Raw genomic sequence first — 19,974 nt, 5'->3', positions numbered from 1 at the left:
TTTGGATTTATTGGGTTAAATAAAATTTAAAATTAAAAAAAATAGAATTACTCTACACTTGCCTTCCTGCTATACTCATTTTTGCCTTTCCAAAATATGTCCTTATTTTTGATCCTGTTTGATTCACTTCTTCCTCCAACTCACATGGATTTGCAGCCTGAGTTGAGAATATTTTCCCCAGGTCTGATTTTCTAAGACTCCTTTGGGACACTATGTCCAATATGACCTGTGGGCTGAATGTACTGAAACCATGGATTAAAGTTTCTCCCCATGCACCCGGCTCTGCCCATTAGGATAACTCACAGGTCAGTGGAAAGAGATTAGGCAAATCCAAAGTGATTATTTGGTGACTTGCAGGCCAAGTACTTTACTGTTTAATTAACTTATCTGTTTCCCCTTTCACTGTAACTTTGTATAAAGAGAAATAACTTGCTTAAGAAAATATGGTGGATTCAACTTGTTTTTCTCCCTGCAAAAAGTCTTGAGTGTGACCCTCATGCAGATTTTAAGTTTGAATTCTATTGTCTTATGCTCACTCAGATGATCGTTGTTTATCATAGAGGCATCTGCAAAATCTAAATAATATTTAAAGCAGTAACATTAAAAAAATCTAGAATCAGTATCAATTCAGGGAGAACCACAAAGGCTTATTTTTGGGAGGTCTCTCTGTCTCTAATTCAGTCACTTGGATGACTGTGTGATCTGTGCCTCTTCTGTAATTATTTGGCATATGCATTCGGCCAATTCCTGCAACCCAGTCTGTAGAGGATGCATCAGAGACACTGAACCAAAGGACCCCCAATTCTATTACTTTCATTCGGGCTTCATTTAGTTTTTCAGGTGGATATGCTTTATTTGCTCCCTCTATGCCACTCTGTTTCGGAGGCTGACCTGTGCAGGCTAGAACAATGGGCTCTAGTCCCTCTACAGCCAATGGGAGGCCCCAGCAAGAGAAAATAGGAAAGGAAAAGTGAGATCAGCATATTCATTCCCCAGGATCCCTCTCTGCAAGTTCATCAAAGGCTGACTGCATCCCTCAGCCAAAGGTCTATTCCTTTCAAGGCTACCTTCTAGGCAAGAAATATGTGGATACTGCTTACATGCACTGCTTCCTCTCCCACACCCTTCTGACCTAGGGATCATACTCCTTTTTTCTTACTAGCTCAGAGTCCTGCACCTGGCTTCTCTACATCCTGGTTACTTCTTTGTGAATAGCCTCTTTTAAAATATACCCTTCTCAAATTATCTTAATCTGAGTATTTCTTATTTCTTATCAGAACACTGGTATAAGGTCTCTTCTTGAGATTCTTTAATTAGCCTCATACTGACTACAGCTTTGCAAAGTGATCACTAATAGTGGTGAGCAACAAACTAAATATAAGTATTTAGATAATAGGCATGAACTAAGTGTCAATACAGAAAGAGGTCTTGGGAAAATATGAGAAAATATTGCATTAGCAATGTTTGTTGTTTCCTTCTGAACATTTAGATTGAACCCTAAAACACATTCAGGAATTGAATTATTAGGAGATGGTACCATTTTGCAGGTACTTTATCTTTCTTTTTTTTTTTTCTGTTGATGGATAGCACTGAAATTATGCTGAATCTGCCAGGATATGTAAATCAAACTTTTACCAGTTTAATTTTTCCTTTTAGAGGTGTTACAAGTTAATTGACTGATGGGGCCAGTAGCTGAGCTCTTTTGGACCTTGACAAAGGGATGAATCTGGTGGGAGGCCATATTTATCAAAAAAGAAGTTTGACTATATTAGTATTGTTGGTATTCAACAGTTCAGAAATATTTCTTAATGATTTCCTTTTTTTTTTGTATTTTTAAAGAGGAGATGTAGAAAAGCAACAGAATTGGATCTCTTTCATCTGAGAAAAACTTAAATGAGAAATATGCTTTTTTATTCAGTTAAACTAGACTCTGAACTTTTTTAATATCTATTTTAAAGGAGAGAGGCAGTTCTTGATATTAAAGTTAATACTGTTTATAATCACCCACCAAAACATTTCCACAGCATTTGAAATTTAGTTGCTGCTTTGAAATTATAAAAGAAACTATAGACCTATTAGAGAAAGTTTGAGAAATTGAGAAAAAAATTTATAACTCTAACCTAGAACTATTATAATTTTAGTACATTGACCTCGATTTTCTTATATAGTTTTAATCTTAGTTCATAAACAATTATTTGCATCCATAGGCTAAGAATTTTTCCAAATTCCTACATAGTTTTATAATAATTAATTTTAGATATCTTTAAAAAACTTCTTTCCTCAGAGTAAATGTTCAATAAATGTTAGCTATTATTTAATAAAACAGATATTTAATACAGTTTTAAAAAGTTAGAATGCTTTAGTTATAATAACATTCTTTGATATCCACATATTTCCATATAATGAATTAGCAAATTTCATTAATTCTAGGATGTACATTTTTGCAAAATTTTCAAACTCTAAAACTGAAGCACATTTTATTATAGTACAAAATAGTTTAATTTTCAGCATGTTTTTCTTTTATGTGATATGTAAAATAGCAAGGAGTCCATGATATCTTAATATTTTAATTTCTGAGATTAGATTATCAGACATTGGTGATTGTGTGTGTGTATGTGTGTGTGTGTGTGTGTGTGTGAATGTGACAGTGAATACTGAAAGAAAGATTATACCTCCTCACTTACATGCTGTCTGGAAGTCCTTTCTGTTTTAAACCATGAAAACTGCTACCAAAAAACCCCCCAAAAATTTAGACAGTGAAACCAAAAGAAACTGGTTAATTTCATTGCTTGAGTTAAAGTGTTTTTAAGAAAATATTTGTTCTACATTTCCCTTTTAAACTTTTAAACAATGTTTGAAGTCAAGTATATTTGGGATCAATTTACAAAAAGAAAAATGTTTACGTTGATTCCTTAGGAAAAAGTGTTAAAAATAGATGAAAAGTTTTTCCTCCCTCTAAGACAACATCTTCTGTTTAAAAATAATTATATATTGGCCTTATACACATACCTGTCCTCCCAATAATTCAGCAGAAATCAAGTTCTGTGTGAAACACTAAAGTGAACTATAATATGTCAAAAAAAAAGAATGCCTCTGAGTACTTCCCACTTGCAGGCAAAGACATCATTTGTTTGTAATAATAGAAATTACATTTTAATCAATACGCCCTTTGCTATTAATCCATTTTTGACTGCCTGAAGAGATTTTAATAACAGGTTAGGAAAATCGTCCATCCAATGAGTCATTCCAAAGAGAAAAGGGCTGGAATTCTTTCATTTCTAATTCAGCATGTACAGAATTGATATGTATATTTTACATTCTTGCTACTCTTAGAAGAACCTAGCATTTCATTGTGTACTCAGTATTTTTCTTAGTAACTTAAAAAATCATCTATGATTTTTTATTGGTGACACAAATTGGTCACCAGTCAGCAAATATACATTTTCTTTCCTTTGGTAAGGACTAGATGTTTGATGGTATTCTCTAATGGTGAGTGCCTGCTGTGTAATACAGCTGTAAGCTAGGTTTTACTTTTACCAAATTTGTTTTTTTTTATTAATTTTACTTTATAAAAAAGCAATGCACACTCATTTTAGAAATATCAGAGAGTATATAGAAAACCCTTATGAACTTGAACACTCATGCTACTCCCTTGCCAAACATAACCTTCATTATCACAGATGCATGGATGCATGCAAATATTGTCTCTATGCATGTATTTCAATTTTTTATTTATTGTAAATATTTTTTCTTTTTAGTAAGTATGTGTATAAATTTTTTTTAAAGTTTGTGTGGTATTTCTTTGTAGACTTCTATCTTGATTTATTTAGCTAATACTCTAGTGTTAAAAGTATATTATATCCAAAGTTATATTGTTAGAAAAGTGCCAGGATGGACATGCTCATAACTTTTTTATGGATTGATTCTATTTTAGTAGAATCAATTCCCCCAAATAAAATATTGGAGTAGCAATCACACATAATTTGAGTGTTTTACATCCATGCTATATCTAAATGAAAAACAAAATTATCTAGCAATGTAGGAAAGTGATTCAGTATTTTAAAAATATTTATTATTTTACCAATATTTATTAGTCCATTTGGGCTGCTATAACAAAGTACCATAGACTGGGTGGTTTAAACAACAAACATTTATTTCTCATGGTTCTGGAGGCTGGAAGTCCAAGATCAAGGGACCAGCAGATTGGGTGTCTGGTGAGCCCCCACTTTGTGGTCCAGAGACAGCTTTCTTCTCTCTGTGGCAGAAGGTGAGAGGAATCTCTGGGATCTCTAATAAGGGCACTGATCCCATTATGAGGGCTCCACCCTCATGATCTAAGCACCTACCCAGGGCCCACCTCCAAATACCATCATACTGGAGATTAGGTTTCAACATATGAATTTGAGGGGACACAAACATTTAGTCTATAGCATATGACAGTGCTCTTCTATTATTACTTTGATTTTTCTTTCTTCATCCTTAATAAACATTAATATTTTTCATACATTTATTGTCTATTTTTATTTTTCCTTTTGTTAATTATGCATTTATGTCCTCATCTGGGTCATGTTTACTCAGGACAAACTAAGAGGAGAGAACATAATGTAGAACATGGAGGTCATAGGGAAAAAGGAAAGAAGGCATTCTCCCCAGTAAGCATCACTGCCTGCTGGAAAGTAATCTCTTCCCCCTGGGGACTTGTGATGAATTTGGCATTTTTACTGAATGCCAAAACAAACGTGCATTTTAGTGAAACTCCAGTCTGACTGGTTCTTGGCATTTATGTTGCTTAAAGGAAAAACAACTTAGACTTTCACTTTCTTTTTAAAGCCACCTGTTAGCAGGTGGTATCAGCACTGTTAACAGTGAAGGTTAAGAACTTTCTACATTAAAGTAAGAGCTCAAAAGAAATCAGGGGGCTTCCCTGGTGGCGCAGTGGTCGAGAGTCCGCCTGCCGATGCAGGGAACGTGGGTTCGTGCCCCGGTCCGGGAAGATCCCACATGCCGCAGAGCGGCTGGGCCCGTAAGCCATGGCCGCTGGGCCTGCGCATCCGGAGCCTGTGCTCCGCAGCGGGTGAGGCCACAACAGTGAGAGGCCTGCGTACCGCAAAAAACAAACAAACAAGCAAACAAAAGAAATCAGGAAAATGTATTGACTATCTACAGTGTTTGAGGTGGTGGACTAAGAATTCACTTATGTTACATTCTTTTTGACAGTAGACATGTAATTTTTGTTTCAGAATCCATTTTATCCATCTTTATTTCCCCAGTGCCTAGAATAATACCTGCCATATATTAAAAGTTCAAGAAATGTGTAATTATCTCTGATTTACAGACAGTAAAAACCAATGATCAGAGAAACTGAGTAATGTTGACCTGAGCCACTAGAGCTCAAAAGGGATTGTCTCAAAATTCAACATCAGTTTGTCCAAACCCAAACTCTATACTCTAAATATTTCATCTAACATCTCTTCCTAAGATAATGTTTCTCTTATTATACATTGATTGTAGTACAAGAAAGGCTAGATGATGCTGTGGAACAAATAACCCAATCATCTCAATTGTTTGCAAACAACAAGGGTTCGTTCTCATGTATACCATGTAATAATTGCTTGTTAGCCAAGGGCTCTGCTCCTCCCTGTCTTCTCTCCAGGATCTAAGGTGAGGTAGCACATCCTCCCTGGACCATTTATGATTACCAAGACTAAGGAACAAAGCACAGAAATCTTGTCCTGGCTTGTTAAAGCTCCAGTCAGCAGTGACATGTAATATATCTGCTCGCATTTCACTCCTAATTTCATGAGTGTCATGAAACTTCATGGGTGCTTAAGCGTGGGAAAATGAAATTGGGTGGGCCCAGGGTAGTGACAAGGGTACTTATGAGTGAAAGAGGATGGCAGGAAAAGCCGAGTCTGAGAAGGAGATATGAAGATGGTACACAGTAAGGGGGAAAAAAAGCTAAATATTGTGGACAGCTCCTCCCTCTTGTCTCCAAATACTCAAATAACTCTGTGATAGTTAATTTTATGTGTCAGCTTGACTGAGCCACAATATCTAGATGTTTGGTCAAACATTATTCTGGATGTTTCTGTGAAGGTAATTTTTGGTTGAGAGTAACATTTAAATGAGTAGACTTTGAGTAAAACAGATTATTTCGCATAATGTGGGTGGGCCTCATTCCACCGGTTGAAAGCCTTAATGGAACAAAGGCCAACCTCTTCTGAGCAAGAAGAAATTCTGCCTATAGTCTGTCTTTGGACTGGAATTACAAATATTCCTGACAGAACAAGTTCTTCATTTAAAAGAGGTCATGTTTGAATGGGTAAAGGATGATATCCAATGATATTCAAAGGCATTAGTCCAACTTCTAACAGGCAGTGCAATCCTCAGGCAGAGTACCAAGATTGGAGAGGGATGAAATTTATATGGTCCAAGAGGATAAGAAACAAACACATATCCTATTGGTTCTGCTTCTCTGGAGAACCCTGACTAATACAGACTTGTATTTCTGTATAGAACACATTCATTCCCCCATAACAGGCATCTAGTTGCTGTGTCCAGGTCAGAGTCTCAGACCCTAAAAGAAGCCCTGTAGTCTTCATCAGTGTGGCTATAGCCCTGGAGATCTATGAATCAAAGGGCAAATTATGTGCCCCTTTCACAGCTTATAGGTAGTAATCAAACACTGATGGGAATAAACACTTCTGGAGGATTGGATATGTTCTTTGATTAGGTATAATTCTGCTCTATTGGAGGGGTTCCTCTGTTCATGAGTTCTAATTTATATTCTTTTGGTTTGTCCTTTTGGGATATTATTCTTTTTTCACCATGATTTTTGGTTGCATCTTAAATGTGCCTTGGAAAATATGCTCTCCTAGGAGAGATGAGCAGCTTTTTCAACCCACTTTCTGCCCAAGGGTCTTTTTAAAATTTCATGTGTAAGTCTTTGTCTCAAAAACTTAGTTGGCTCCTTACTGATCTGGTAGACTCTGTGTGCTGGTAGCTACTCTAGTGGTACTTTTTAGGGTGTATCTCTTAGCTTTTGCTACATTTCTTTGGTTTTCTTCTCCAATTACTTCTTTCTCTCTCTAGTCTGAATTATGGGCACCTAGAACTTATTAGGTTTCAGTGGGGAAACAACACCCCTTGTCTCTAATTTCATAGCCAATGTGTCTAATTGAAATGAAATACTAGGCAGCTGAATCCTTACTCTAAGACACCTTAATCCCTTCAGGGCTTTTAACAATGAGTGTGCTGGTCATACTTTTGATTGAATCCTTACTACAGCCTGAGTTCTAATGAACTATGCCCTGAAGGTCTTCTTGTTTTTCTTGCTTTATGTTTTATGCTGTAAGTCCTTGAATTTGTGGACTGTCTTCTTTAATTACTTATAAGCAGGCAGATTATGTTCTGAGCTCGTCTTTTTTTTTTTTTCTTAGTGATTTGCTGAACATAGACAACACAATGAATTAACATTATATGTTCTAATTTTTCCCTAAAGATACAAGTTCATTAGTTCTATCGATTAATTGCCAACTCACAAGAGGTGACATCTTCACCAAATGCCTTGCTGTTACGTAAGAGAAGTTACCATCTTTTTTTGTCTCCTTTAACAATTTTCTCGCTATTTTTATCCATTAAGCATTTAGGTCTTGATATGATAGCGGTCTTCTTTTAGGTATCAATTTTTTCATGAGTTTAGATAGACTAGTTTAGTAAAAGCAACTCCAACATATCAGTGGCTTCAAATAACAAAGGCATATAATATATATATATATATATATATATATATATATATATATACACTTTTTAATTATACATTGGAAATCAGCTCTGTTCTATGCCATTCTTATTTAGAATTACCAGCTGTGGAAGGTTTCATCTTTATGCTTCCATGTTTGCCGAGGGAGACAAATAGGAACATGAATATTGCACACTGACTATTAAATCCTCCCCCCAAAAATGACATACATGACTTCTCCTCATGTGTTAATGGACAAAGCAATATACATGACCACATTAAACTTCAGAGGGGTGGGAATGTGCAATCCTCACATATGCCTGGAAGAAAAACTAGAAATATTGAGTGAACAATATTAATGACTGCTACATGCTTATACCCAACAATACTTTATTTTTGAGAAGAATGCCAGATTGTAATCTCCAAAAGGGCAACACCATTTTTTTCTTGTTGATTGCCACATCCTTGGCTCAGTGCATGGAAATAAGTTGGTACTCAATAAACATTTGTTTAATTAATTGGATGTTACAGTGTTTTCTTAATACTGATAGAAGATGCATGACATTTCAGATTTGTAGAGTTCACTTCAACCATTCCATCAAATACAAGCTCTCACTGTCTTTGCATTGATTTGCAAAATGTATATGGCTTTTTCTCTTGGATATTTTCTCTCTCTATGCCATGAAAGTTATGAGTGATGACTTTCCAAAGAAGTTATGACTTTCCAAAGAAGAGTATAAAATTATTAACAAACTGGAGGCATTTTTAAAAAGCACAGAGAGAAAACAAGCTGGAAGGGGGATTCTGGCATTGGGGTATACTTTTGCTGATGAATTACTTTCTGTACCAGAAACATATTTCAAATAATCTCGACAAGAGAATGAATGAACTGCCAGGAGCTATCCTAAGGCAACACCAAGTTTAGGGCTCTTGTAACCAATACCAAATTTATTCTTCCTCTATTGCAAGTATCTTCAAAGGAGTTGTAAGCAATGATCAGACAACTCCAAAGATAATAGGTGTGGTTCAAGGAATAGCTTATTCAACGTTAGAACAGCTGAGGAGAAAAGCCAGTCATTTTCTGGGGGACAAATATATTCTCATTAAACAATGCATTACATTTTCATTAAAATGGCACTTATAACCCCTACTCTAAAAATATGAATACATGGGCATGTATAGTGTGGTGTTGAGTGTGAGGAGGAAAGGAAGGGGAAGGAGGAGAAGATAGAGATGAGAGAGACAGAGAAACAGAAGAGGTTAATTTACTGTTCTTAAGTGTTGAATTACATATATCTACATTTTTCCCCTACTAAAAATAAAATTGCTTTGCAATACACAAACTCAGCTGCAAAGTCACTGATCATTAAGGGTATTCCCAAACTTTGCCTTTGTTGTACCCAATGAGAAGTTGTGCCGTTTGTCTACAGAAGCATGAAAGAGTGGGTTTTAGTATGTTTGTATGGAGTGGCACTGGTTGGAGGGTTCCAAAAATGCAGTTCTTGCTGAGCCTAAAACTTATTGAATTATATCCCCCTCAGAGCATTGATACTAATTTACAAAGAGCCAGATTGTATTAGTTTTCCATTGCTGATGTAGCAAGTTAATACAAACTTTGTGGCTTAAAACAGCCAACTTAATATTTTACAATTCTGTAAGACAGACGTCTGACCACAGGTCTCACTGGGATAAAATTTAGGTGTCAGGAGGACTGCATTTCTTTCTGAAGGCTCTAGGGAAGAATCCATTTCTTTGCTAATTAAAATGTAGTTCCTTGCAGTTGTAGGGCTGAGATCCCTGTTTACGTGCTGGCTGTCAGCTGAGGGTCATTCTCAACTTCTTGAGGCCATTCATGTACCTTGGCTCATGGCCTTCTCTATCTTCAAAGCCAGTGATGGCAGGTCAGTTCCTTCTCACTTCTGAATCTCTCCAATCCATTCTTCTGCCCTTCTCTTCCACTTTTAAGGACTCCTTTGCTTAGATTAGGCCTACCTGATAATACAAAATAATCCCCTCATCTCAAAGTTTTTAACTTAAATCATAAGTGCAAAAAAAACTTTTGCTATGTAATGTAACAAATTAGGACGTGGACATTTTAGGGAGGGGGTACATTATTCTGCCTACCAAAAGGTCTAAGTGTCTTATCCATGTGTGGGCTTCTCTGAGATAAATGAGTGAATGTTAGAAGTAAACAGGAAACTAGCCACTCCCAGATTTGGAAAAACCTAAATGCAGTTTACCCTATTAGCATGGGGGAAATAATTGTATACCTTTCTCACTACAAAAATATAGAAAATTTATTATACTTAGCCCAGAACTGTTTCTAGATGAGGTTCCGTAAACCAATGCATAAAGGAACATGAAACCAAGATGCTATCTCATTAGTTTAGGAATGTGAAAGTGCTTTGTGGGCCCATAAATAATTATACAAATAAAATGTTTTCCTTTAATATCTTCACCAAGTTATGATTCTGAATGTGTGACCATATCTGCTGAATGTGTCCTACAAAGATGAATACAAATATGGATGTGTGATTAAACTTGACTGAAGTGGATTTAATTAACCTGGAGAAGAGAAAAATCAACGAGTATTTGAAAGGTGTCTTTATTTTTATAAGGGGTTAATATGAAATTAGAAATGTGCTGTGCATTTTGGGGGATTGAAGTGGTCCCAATGAATGCTTGCTTCCAGGGTACTGATTTCTGTTCGACATAAAGCAAGATTTTCTAATAATCTGAGCAGTCTAAAAATGGATAGGACTGCATCATAAGATCATAACCTTACTGTCACTTAGAGGTCAACCAGCAGTGGTGGATGAGCCTTTAGTAGGGGTATTTTGGAGAGATTTTAAGCTCTAAAGAGAAGGGCTATATACAGTTTTTAGTAGTGTGGTCCTTTTTTCCCAATCAAATTTTCTTTCTTTTTTTTTTTTTAACATCTTTATTGGAGTATAATTGCTTTACAATGGTGTGTCAGTTTCTGCTTTATAACAAAGTGAATCAGCTATACATATACATATGTCCCCATATCTCTTCCCTCTTGCATCTCCCTCCCTCCCACCCTCCCTATCCCACCCCTCTAGGTGGTCACAAAGCACCAAGCTGATCTCCCTGTGCTATGTGGCTGCTTCCCACTAGCTATCTATTTTATGTTTGGTAGTGTATATATGTCCATGCCACTCTCTCACTTTGTCCCAGCTTACCCTTCCCCCTCCCAGTGTCCTCAAGTCCATTCTCTACATCTGCATCTTTACTCCTGTCCTGCCCCTAGGTTCTTCATGACCATTTTTTTTTTTTAGATTCCGTATATATGTGTTAGCATATGGTATTTGTTTTTCTCTTTCTGGCTTACTTCACTCTGTATGACAGACTCCAGGTCCATCCACCTCACTACAAATAACTCAATTTCGTTTCTTTTTATGGCTGAGTAGTATTCCATTGTATATATGTGCCACATCTTCTTTATCCATTCATCTGTTGATGGACACTTAGGTTGCTTCCATGTCCTGGTTATTGTAAATAGAGCTGCAATGAACATTTTGGTACATGACTCTTTTTGAATTATGGTTTTCTCAGGGTATATGCCCAGTAGTAGGATTGCCAATTCTTAGTCTGACAATATTTTTGTCTAGCTTTTTATGTCTTTCAAACATGTAAAAAGTAAATCTCAAGTTTGAAATAGACAAACTGCCATAATCGAAAAGCATAACATTTACATGAAATGTGCAGATTTCTATATGCTGATGATTATAAACATATATCAGTTGATTACTGCACACTCTTCATTTGTTAATATATTTTTTAAAAGATTTATTTATTTATTTGTTTGTTTGTTTGCGCCGGGTCTTAGTTGTGGCAGGCGGGCTCCTTAGTTGCGGCATGCAAACTCTCAGTTGCGGCACACGAACTCTTAGTTGCGGTGTACGAACTCTTAGTTGCGGCATGCGTGTGGGATCTAGTTCCCCGACCAGGGATCTAACCCGGGCCCCCTGAATTGGGAGTGTGGAATCCTAACCACTGCGCCACCAGAGAAGTCCCTAATATTTGTTTTATGTGAAGCATTATCCTGCTTGGTTTTGAGAATACAGACAGACCCAGGCTTCGTAAAGCTTATGGATTTGTGGGGGAGACAGAGGCTAAACTAATGAGCAGATGAACAGATCATTTATCACAGATTATGTTATAAAGAAGAGAAGCAGGATGATGGGTTAAAAGGAATAGCAGACAGGCCGATTTAAATAAGGTAATTAGGGAAGAACTTTCAGAGGAGCTGACATTTAAACTGAATCTGAAGTGTAAGAAAGGGCCAGCTCCTGTACGTGACCTTATGAGTTATTAATCCTTTCAATATCGCTATGAGTTGAGAACTACTATTGTCTTAATTTCATAGAGGAAGAAACTGAGACTTAACAAAGATTTACCTTGAGCACAAGTTTAAATGCTCAAGGTTGGTAAAGCTTGAATTGGGACGTGAATCTTTAGGATCCCACAACCTGTTAGGGCTGGAATCCATGACCTTTAGTTTTTAGGTCCCTTCTGACTCTGAGTTTCTGTGAGTGAAACTGACTAGTACAACTTGGACAGAGTGAACATATAGGGCATGCTCTTCTCTCTCTGTCGGGCTAGTGAACTCACTGGTAACTTGACAAATGCTAAACTTTCATGAAGGAGTTAGAATACTGTGACTCGGAAATATACTCTAAAGCAGATTGTGCTAGTTACAATTTTTGTTTTGGACATGGATTGTGGTAGACTCAGAGACAGAAATCGGTGAAAGACAATTTCCCAGTTTACTTTGATGCCATTTGGATATTATTGAGGTATTAAATGTACATTGGTCGAATAAAAGAAATTTAGGTATCCAGGATGAATATACCTACTGAAGACAAGTAGTTCCTTATCTGGTTTTAACTCATCACTGAGAGTAGGGTTAAGTCAGGGGGCAAGTCTGGATGAGGAAGAGACCTGTGCAGTAGTACCAGCTACCCCTGCTACTGTGTAACATTGGAAGAAGCCGTATTATTTCTCTGAAACTCAGTTTCCTCATCATGCTCAAAGGCTTCTGACAGTGCGCGTGACAAAGCTGTAAAAGCCAGTCTCTTCTTCATATTTAAAAAGTTGATGGAAACAGAGATGTGAGTTTAAGAGTCACGCTTCATGCAAAAATTCGACCTCTAGTGAAGAACACCATCTTCAGAGAGGGCTGCTTAAAGGGAGCACAGTGCACCTTGTAGACAGTTCCAGAAAATATCATTGGTATAGATCCCCCCAAACAGAAAAAAAAGTAAATTATTAACTTCATAAATTAAATTTCATTTCCCCTTTGGAATGTTTTCCTACAGTTCTTTAAATCTGTCTGTGCTTTAATGCCAACATCATGTATTTATTTGGCCCACGTCCACGCTCTTTTTAAATTCAGAACACACACCCACACATACACTAACATTACTTTAAGTTTGAGAAGGCTGCGTGTATACCATTAACACAGATATCCTCATAATAAAAATTCACAAAAGCTTATTTCACTTTAGGGAACAAAAGAGCTGTGCCCCAGGTCATACCTGTTCTTATTCATAAACTCTTTGGGAATTCTTACTGAAGGATAAAGCTTTTCAAAGGCCTCCTGATCTACCAATCATACAAGATTAATGTTATCTTCATCTATTCAACATATTGATATTGAGCGAGTTCTATGAGCCAGACATTGTCCTAGGCATGTGAAATCCAAAACAGGCATAAGATATAGTGGCTGTGCTCAGTAAACAAGTGTTTTGATATGCAAAGGATGTCAAATTCACACTGTTTTTGTTATTGCAGTGGTATTGAATAATACAAATATTGAGCATCTACTTGTAACTGTGAGGCAAGGGCTTTTCACATGTTACTCAAGCCTACCATATTTCATAATGCCAAGAGGCACTACTTATTTATATATTATATAAATGTGACCCCTTGAATGGGAGAATGTGATGGTTCTCACTTATCTTGCTTAATTATCACAAAAATCAAATAGGTAGTTTTTTTTATTCCCTTTTCTAAGATGAGAACATTGAGCCTCAAAAGCATTAAAATCACAGCTATTAAATGGCACAGCTGGGGTGATATTTGGATCTGAATGATGCTAAAGCCACAATAAATTTATTATTCCATGAAGCGTATTGTTATAATACTATCAAATGGCCGATCCCTCACAATTATGCCAAAGTTTTTTTATAAGTGGAAATCATACATTAGAGGACATTTATATCATTTATCTTAGGGGAAAAATAATGCCTTGCATCAGCTGTCTGTTCTAGGTATAGGCACAAACTACAGATACAGCCACTTTTTTTTTTTTTTTTTTTTTTTTTTTGCAGTACGCGGGCCTCTCACTGTTGTGACCTCTCCCGTTGCGGAGCACAGGCTCCGGACGCGCAGGCTCAGCGGCCATGGCTCACGGGCCCAGCTGCTCCGCGGCATGTGGGATCTTCCTGGACCGCGGCATGAACCCGTGTCTCCTGCATCAGCAGGCGGACTCTCAACCACTGCGCCACCAGGGAAGCCCCCAGCCACTTTTTAAAAGCTGAACACATACAAGTTGAGGGGTCATGCAGAATTTTCTCTTAAACTTCTCCTTTTTGAGAGCTGCCCAGGAAATCTCTCAGCAATAATCTTTCTGTTACAGATACATGTTTCTGGGTTTTTCCTAGCCACATTATGGAGAGAAGAAACAAACAAAAAAAACTGTTGACAGGATTAGACCTGTCACCCCCAAATTTTAGAATTTAAATATGAAAATGTTACCTCCTATTGAATAGGACATAGCATATATCAAGGTTAATTGGTTTTATGTCTGAACGGTGACACTCATTAATTCTCTTTACTTTTTCTAGCACTAGGGAAGAGTATTTTTATGTGGCCACAGTAAAAGTTGATGTAAATATATATTTAATGATGATGAGCATCAGCAGAGTGAATGGGTAGAGGTTAAAAGGAACTAAAGCATATGCAAATTTGAAAGAAGTGGATTTCGATGTCATGAATCATAGTTTGTTATGTACTTGAGTGGGGGATAGAGTATACAATACCAGTCTTGCTATACCAACATTCTCAGATTTGCCACCCACGCAGTTTACACCTTTGAATATACTCAAGATAGTTCATTAATTTTAAGTTTCTTTTTACTGTTTAATACTTAATGGAGAGAAGCTGTGATATCTCAAAAAAAGTTGATGCTGATTATGACTCTGCAAAGAAAAATCATCTTTATTTAAATACAGATTAAAATGAAGACTATGTGCTACTAGAATGCTAGTGTTGTTACTTAGCAGAGAGAAAAAGAATGCCAGCTTAATGAGTCCATAAGCTTTGTTCCTCTTTTGACATCATTTTTATTTTGTTTCATGACCATAGTTTTGCCTTCCTGCTGCTCCTTTTCCCACCTTAATACCCCAGCCAAGCTAGATGCAAATATTGTAGTTTGTGTGAGCAGGTTGAACAAATGTCATTGGAGTAAATTCATCACCACTTCCTGGGAAACATCGCAAAGTATGTGCTGTGATGGGTTGGTGGGTCCGTGATTAGATAGGCATATGTGTTACTCTCTTAAACTCTATGAAATAAACCATATGATATAGTTGGGAAATATTGGAGATAATATATTGTATTTACTTTTCCTCTAAGAAGTGACTTAATTGGATTTTGTCTACTGCAGTTACCTAAATTCATCTAATGGACTTGATATACAGATTTTATGATGCTCTTAAAAACCACACTTATAAATTCATGAATATGAATATCAGCCAGTTTTCTACCTTCAAATTAAGGTTGATTAAATGTCTTAAATAGTTGTGTTACTAATATTCTTTCTGAATTTTAATGAACATAGCTTATTAAACCCTAGGATTGTCATGATTTTTAGACCTCACATCAAATTCAATTCCTTGAATTGCTTCATATGTGTCAATTGTGTTTCTATAATCAGACTTAAAATTTTCAAATAATAGTTTTAGGTCTTTTTCATCTGTATATTCTCCTGGTGAAAGTCTTCCTGCTTCCTAAACCTCCGCTCTTTCTCTTGTAATGCATAGAATAAAATAGGTGCTCAATATATATTTTCTGAATCGAATATGTTATTTTTCTTATTTTCTGAATTGAATATGTTATTTTTCTATCTCCTGTGGCACCCAGAGCAGTCTAGATCGTGTGAAAATAACACAATAAATTCTTATTGATCAGTGATGGATATGTCCTAAACTTACGTGTGAGAATCTTAGCCTCCATAGAATCACATCTATATTCCTATCAGAATGCATAACAGTAATTGTTTTAAAGGTCTTATTTTGATTCTTAATGTTGTATGACTAAAAGATAACCTTATTCCTGAATTTTAAAGTACAGTTATGAAAGGAAGGAAATAAGAAAATGAAGAAAATTCCCCTTGGTTACTTAAAATGAGAGATTCACAGTTGTTGGTTATATCTCCTGATCTTAATCAAGGCAGACAGGTACAGTGGAAAGAGGTTGTTTTCTGAGATCCTAAAAATGTGGCTTGCCATTCAAGTACTGCCCTTCAGTACCTTTGTGAATTAGGCCAAATCATTAATCTTTTTGAGTTTCCGTTGTCTCCGATGAACAAATAGTATAATAATTATATTTGCTCTGAAAGATAGATCTGAGAATTAAAGAAACTACCATATATAAAAGGACTGTAAACAAATGCTTCACAGAGACAGAAGGTCAAAAGGTGTGAATTCCCAGGTTTCCTGTCATTCTGCTATACTTGCATAATACAACTGACAAAGTAAAAATAGTAACTCATTGAAATAGGATACATGCGGCTGGTCTATACACTTCATTAATAGGAAAAAGCGTTGTGCTATGTTTGAAATTTCTGTGGATACACCGCCTTAAGTGGATGGATTAAGTCATCAGAAAATTCCCATTGTGTTCAGTGAGTGGTTGCTGTGTTTTTGTCTACTTTTTGTTTTTTAATAGCCTTATCCTTTTCACCATTTTTCATTCTTTTCAATGTATTTTATATGATCATTCTATGAAAGCGAATTGTATGTTAATGCCAAATATTGTCAGTTGAAGTCAGTGTTTACTAAGGCAAATTCAATGAAAGCAGTGAACAATTCATCAACTCATTTTTTTTCCTAGTTAAACAATGATTTTATTGCTTGAGTAAACAGACAAATTTATGCAACCAGGGCAGAGGCTATGGATGACTTGTATTTCCAGTGGGGGTGGTGTTGTAATATCGAGCCAACCGGTGAATAAGGCTCTAAAGCAGAATCAGACGGAATTTAGCATCTTTATCCTTTCTGTTTCCCTCAAGATGCTTTCGAACAGCAACAGATTTCTTCATTAAATGATAGAGCTCCTCAGGAAGTTCAGGAGCAAGTCATTTGGACTTAAGAATTCTCAAGATTTTATTGCCTGTCACAAAACGTACTTGTGCAACACCATGTGAGTCTTTCAGGATCACACCAATTTGCGAGGGCGTCAGGCCCTTCTTGGCCAGTTTGTAGATCTGCTCCTTTACGTCATCAGATGTCAGCTTCAGCCAGCTGGGGGTGCTGCAGTGGTAGAGCAGAGCCAACTGGGACAGGCCCTTGCCTGGAGCATGCATGCGACCTACGATGGCGGTGGTGTGGTTCAACTCAATTGTTAAAACCACAACCTAAAATATGAAACACATGGAATTTTACATAAAGAAGAATTGATTCAAAAATGGATAAATGTATAGCTTATCCAGAGAAAATTTTCTCATTTAAAGTAAGAAAGAAAGCAAGATATTATTTCCAACTCTTATCCACCCAAGTTTCAATGGCGATGTTACAGGAAAGTCCACATTAAAGGACGGTGTCATATAAAGAAAAAGGCACCTTACAAGTGTTAGTTGTTCCATATGTTATCTCATTTTGCATTAACTGCTAATATAGGTATAATATCAGGGGCAAAATGACACTCTATTCCTGCTATCTCACCTCCTAGTTGTATGTTCCCTAAACGGTACGGTGATGCTCCCATAATACCCAGCACAGTACTTTGCTAGGAGTTCAATAAATGTTTGTTGAATTGAATTACCACATTAACATGTAAACTGTGAGATTGCGGAGTTTACAGCCTTTAAATCTTATTAAAAAAATCTAGGTTTACACAAATTTGCATATTATTTAGAAAATGAATATATTAAGCCCAAATCAATGTCTAATTTATATGCATTTCCACGAACTCACTTTGATAGTTTGAAGTGTTACCACTGACCAACGGCACATTGGATAGGACGCGAAGGTGACCTTATTCATTTTGGGGAATTGACAATTTTTTAGAAGATTGCCCAGATGTTTGTTTATTTACCAATTGATTTTTTTTTTTTTCCAAATGAACTCTCCTTGGAGATTTTTATTTACAGTTATTCGTTCACCACATTTTGAGTCCTGTCGCTTTGTCGACTTCATGTGCTTAGTTTGAGGGACACTGCTGGATGCTTGTTTGATAAATAAAGCTGATCAGGTCTTGTAAGGAAACGATGACATGTAGCTGAAGCAGTTTAAAGATTTAGCTCTTTGCCAATTTGTTGTTTTATTGAATACTCACATTTCATTCAAGAAAGAGAACACGCTCGTGGCTTGTGGCATTGCAATGCATGTACCTTTTCTTTAGAGAAGCTCATGTAAACTTATGATAGAAATCGGCCTCTGTCAATTTAAAGAGAAATTAAAATGGCGTCTTTACAATTTCTTTTACCCTCCTTCTCCTTCTTTTATCCAAGTAAGTTAGTTCTACAAATCTTTATATATAGTCTCAGAGAGAAAAATCCAACATGATGTTTATCAAGCTAGAGTGCCTATTCAGTATGCAAAAAAAAAAAAAAATCACCTTGCTTTTTCTATTGCAGTGCCCCTAAATCGAAGCTGTGTGGCTGATCAGGCAAAAACACCTGTGCTTCACATTTCATAGCATCTAAAGCTGGCTTCTTCTGTCTACGTAAATAATTTTAAGTGAAAGATACTGACTTTATTTAACAAAATGAGATTTAGCAAGATATTTTTGACAGGGTTTCCAAAGGAACCACAAAACGATAATGCAGTGAACCCTGATTTTAGAACAAACTCAACTTCTAAATGATTTAAAGAAGCACCATTGATACTTATGAACTTAAAATAAATTTAAGGAAAAACCACAGCTTAGTTTCCAATCAGTCAAGACTTTGAACAATGTATTTCTGTTGGGAATAAAGAAAGAAGGAGGCTCTATAGAAAGAAAAAGCTGTAGAGAGGAGGAATTGTATTTTAAAGGCTACACATTTCCAAGGTGTTCAGTTGATGAGGTCTTTGTCTTGTAGTCACCAAGCTTCATTCGGTGTTTCTATAATCACAATGCAGTTTTTACACTCTGCAATTATCTTTAATTGTAAGGATATGCAACCCCTTAATTAAGCTAAAGGGAAGATAGTAGCTGTTCGTATTAAAGAACCCGTGAACTACAATATCCTGTTTTGATGTCTGAATGATTTTGACACTGTCTTGAATAGTGATTGCCGCATTTTGTTCCTTGCTTTGGGTGAGTTTCTTAAAGGAAAAAATGCTGAGGCCATCCCCTTAATAACTTTCCTCATTGCAGCCTGGTTAGCAGAGACTCCTTCTGAAAGTGATCTGCTCCTACATGTCCAGGTGGAAGGAAGAGTAACTGAGCACCACAGGTACTAGACATTTTGGCTGGAAGAAAAAGTTCCACAACATGTCACTCTCTACCAGTGGCTGTAGTTTCAGCCAAAGACCTTGAAGTGTCTGACAGAAGGTTTTATTTGATGCTGAAAGGATAGCTAAGTTGACAGCATGTAAGTAAGTGATGTATTTGTGTAACTCTGTGTTTGTCAGCCTGGAACACAACCACACCCCTCAACAACACGTACACATACATATGCAAGCCACCACCACCATCGTTACCATTATATATTGAAACCCTGTTGTTCCAGGTTCAGCTCAGAGATAACTATTTTAATTGAACTGTTTGTGTTTTCTTTGTTTCTCTGCTCACTCCATATATCAAAAGTAATCACTCCTTTCACTAGTATTTCCATAGTACAATGTTTGTAACTCTATTTAACCTATATTTTATTCTGTCTCGTATCATTATAAGATATTAAAAATGACTCTTACCCCTAACAGATTATAAATACCCTCAAAGCAAGTAATAACGGTTTTTACCCTTTATCCTTTTTTTCTTTGTGTGTGAATAATATA

The 19,974-nt window shown here is 36.4% G+C and overlaps 1 protein-coding gene and 1 pseudogene across 2 annotated transcripts in view; one reads left to right on the top strand and one right to left on the bottom strand.

Annotated features, from left to right (window-relative positions):
* LRRC4C (leucine rich repeat containing 4C) overlaps nt 1-19,974 on the top strand; it is a 1,265,570-nt gene that overhangs the window by 516,712 nt on the left and 728,884 nt on the right. The window lies entirely within an intron of this gene.
* LOC116757318 lies at nt 16,921-17,357 on the bottom strand (annotated as a pseudogene).

Source organism: Phocoena sinus, chromosome 8, assembly GCF_008692025.1.
Source record: "Phocoena sinus isolate mPhoSin1 chromosome 8, mPhoSin1.pri, whole genome shotgun sequence".
Taxonomy (NCBI): Eukaryota; Metazoa; Chordata; class Mammalia; order Artiodactyla; family Phocoenidae; genus Phocoena; species Phocoena sinus.
This window is presented reverse-complemented; position numbering and strand designations above follow the sequence as displayed.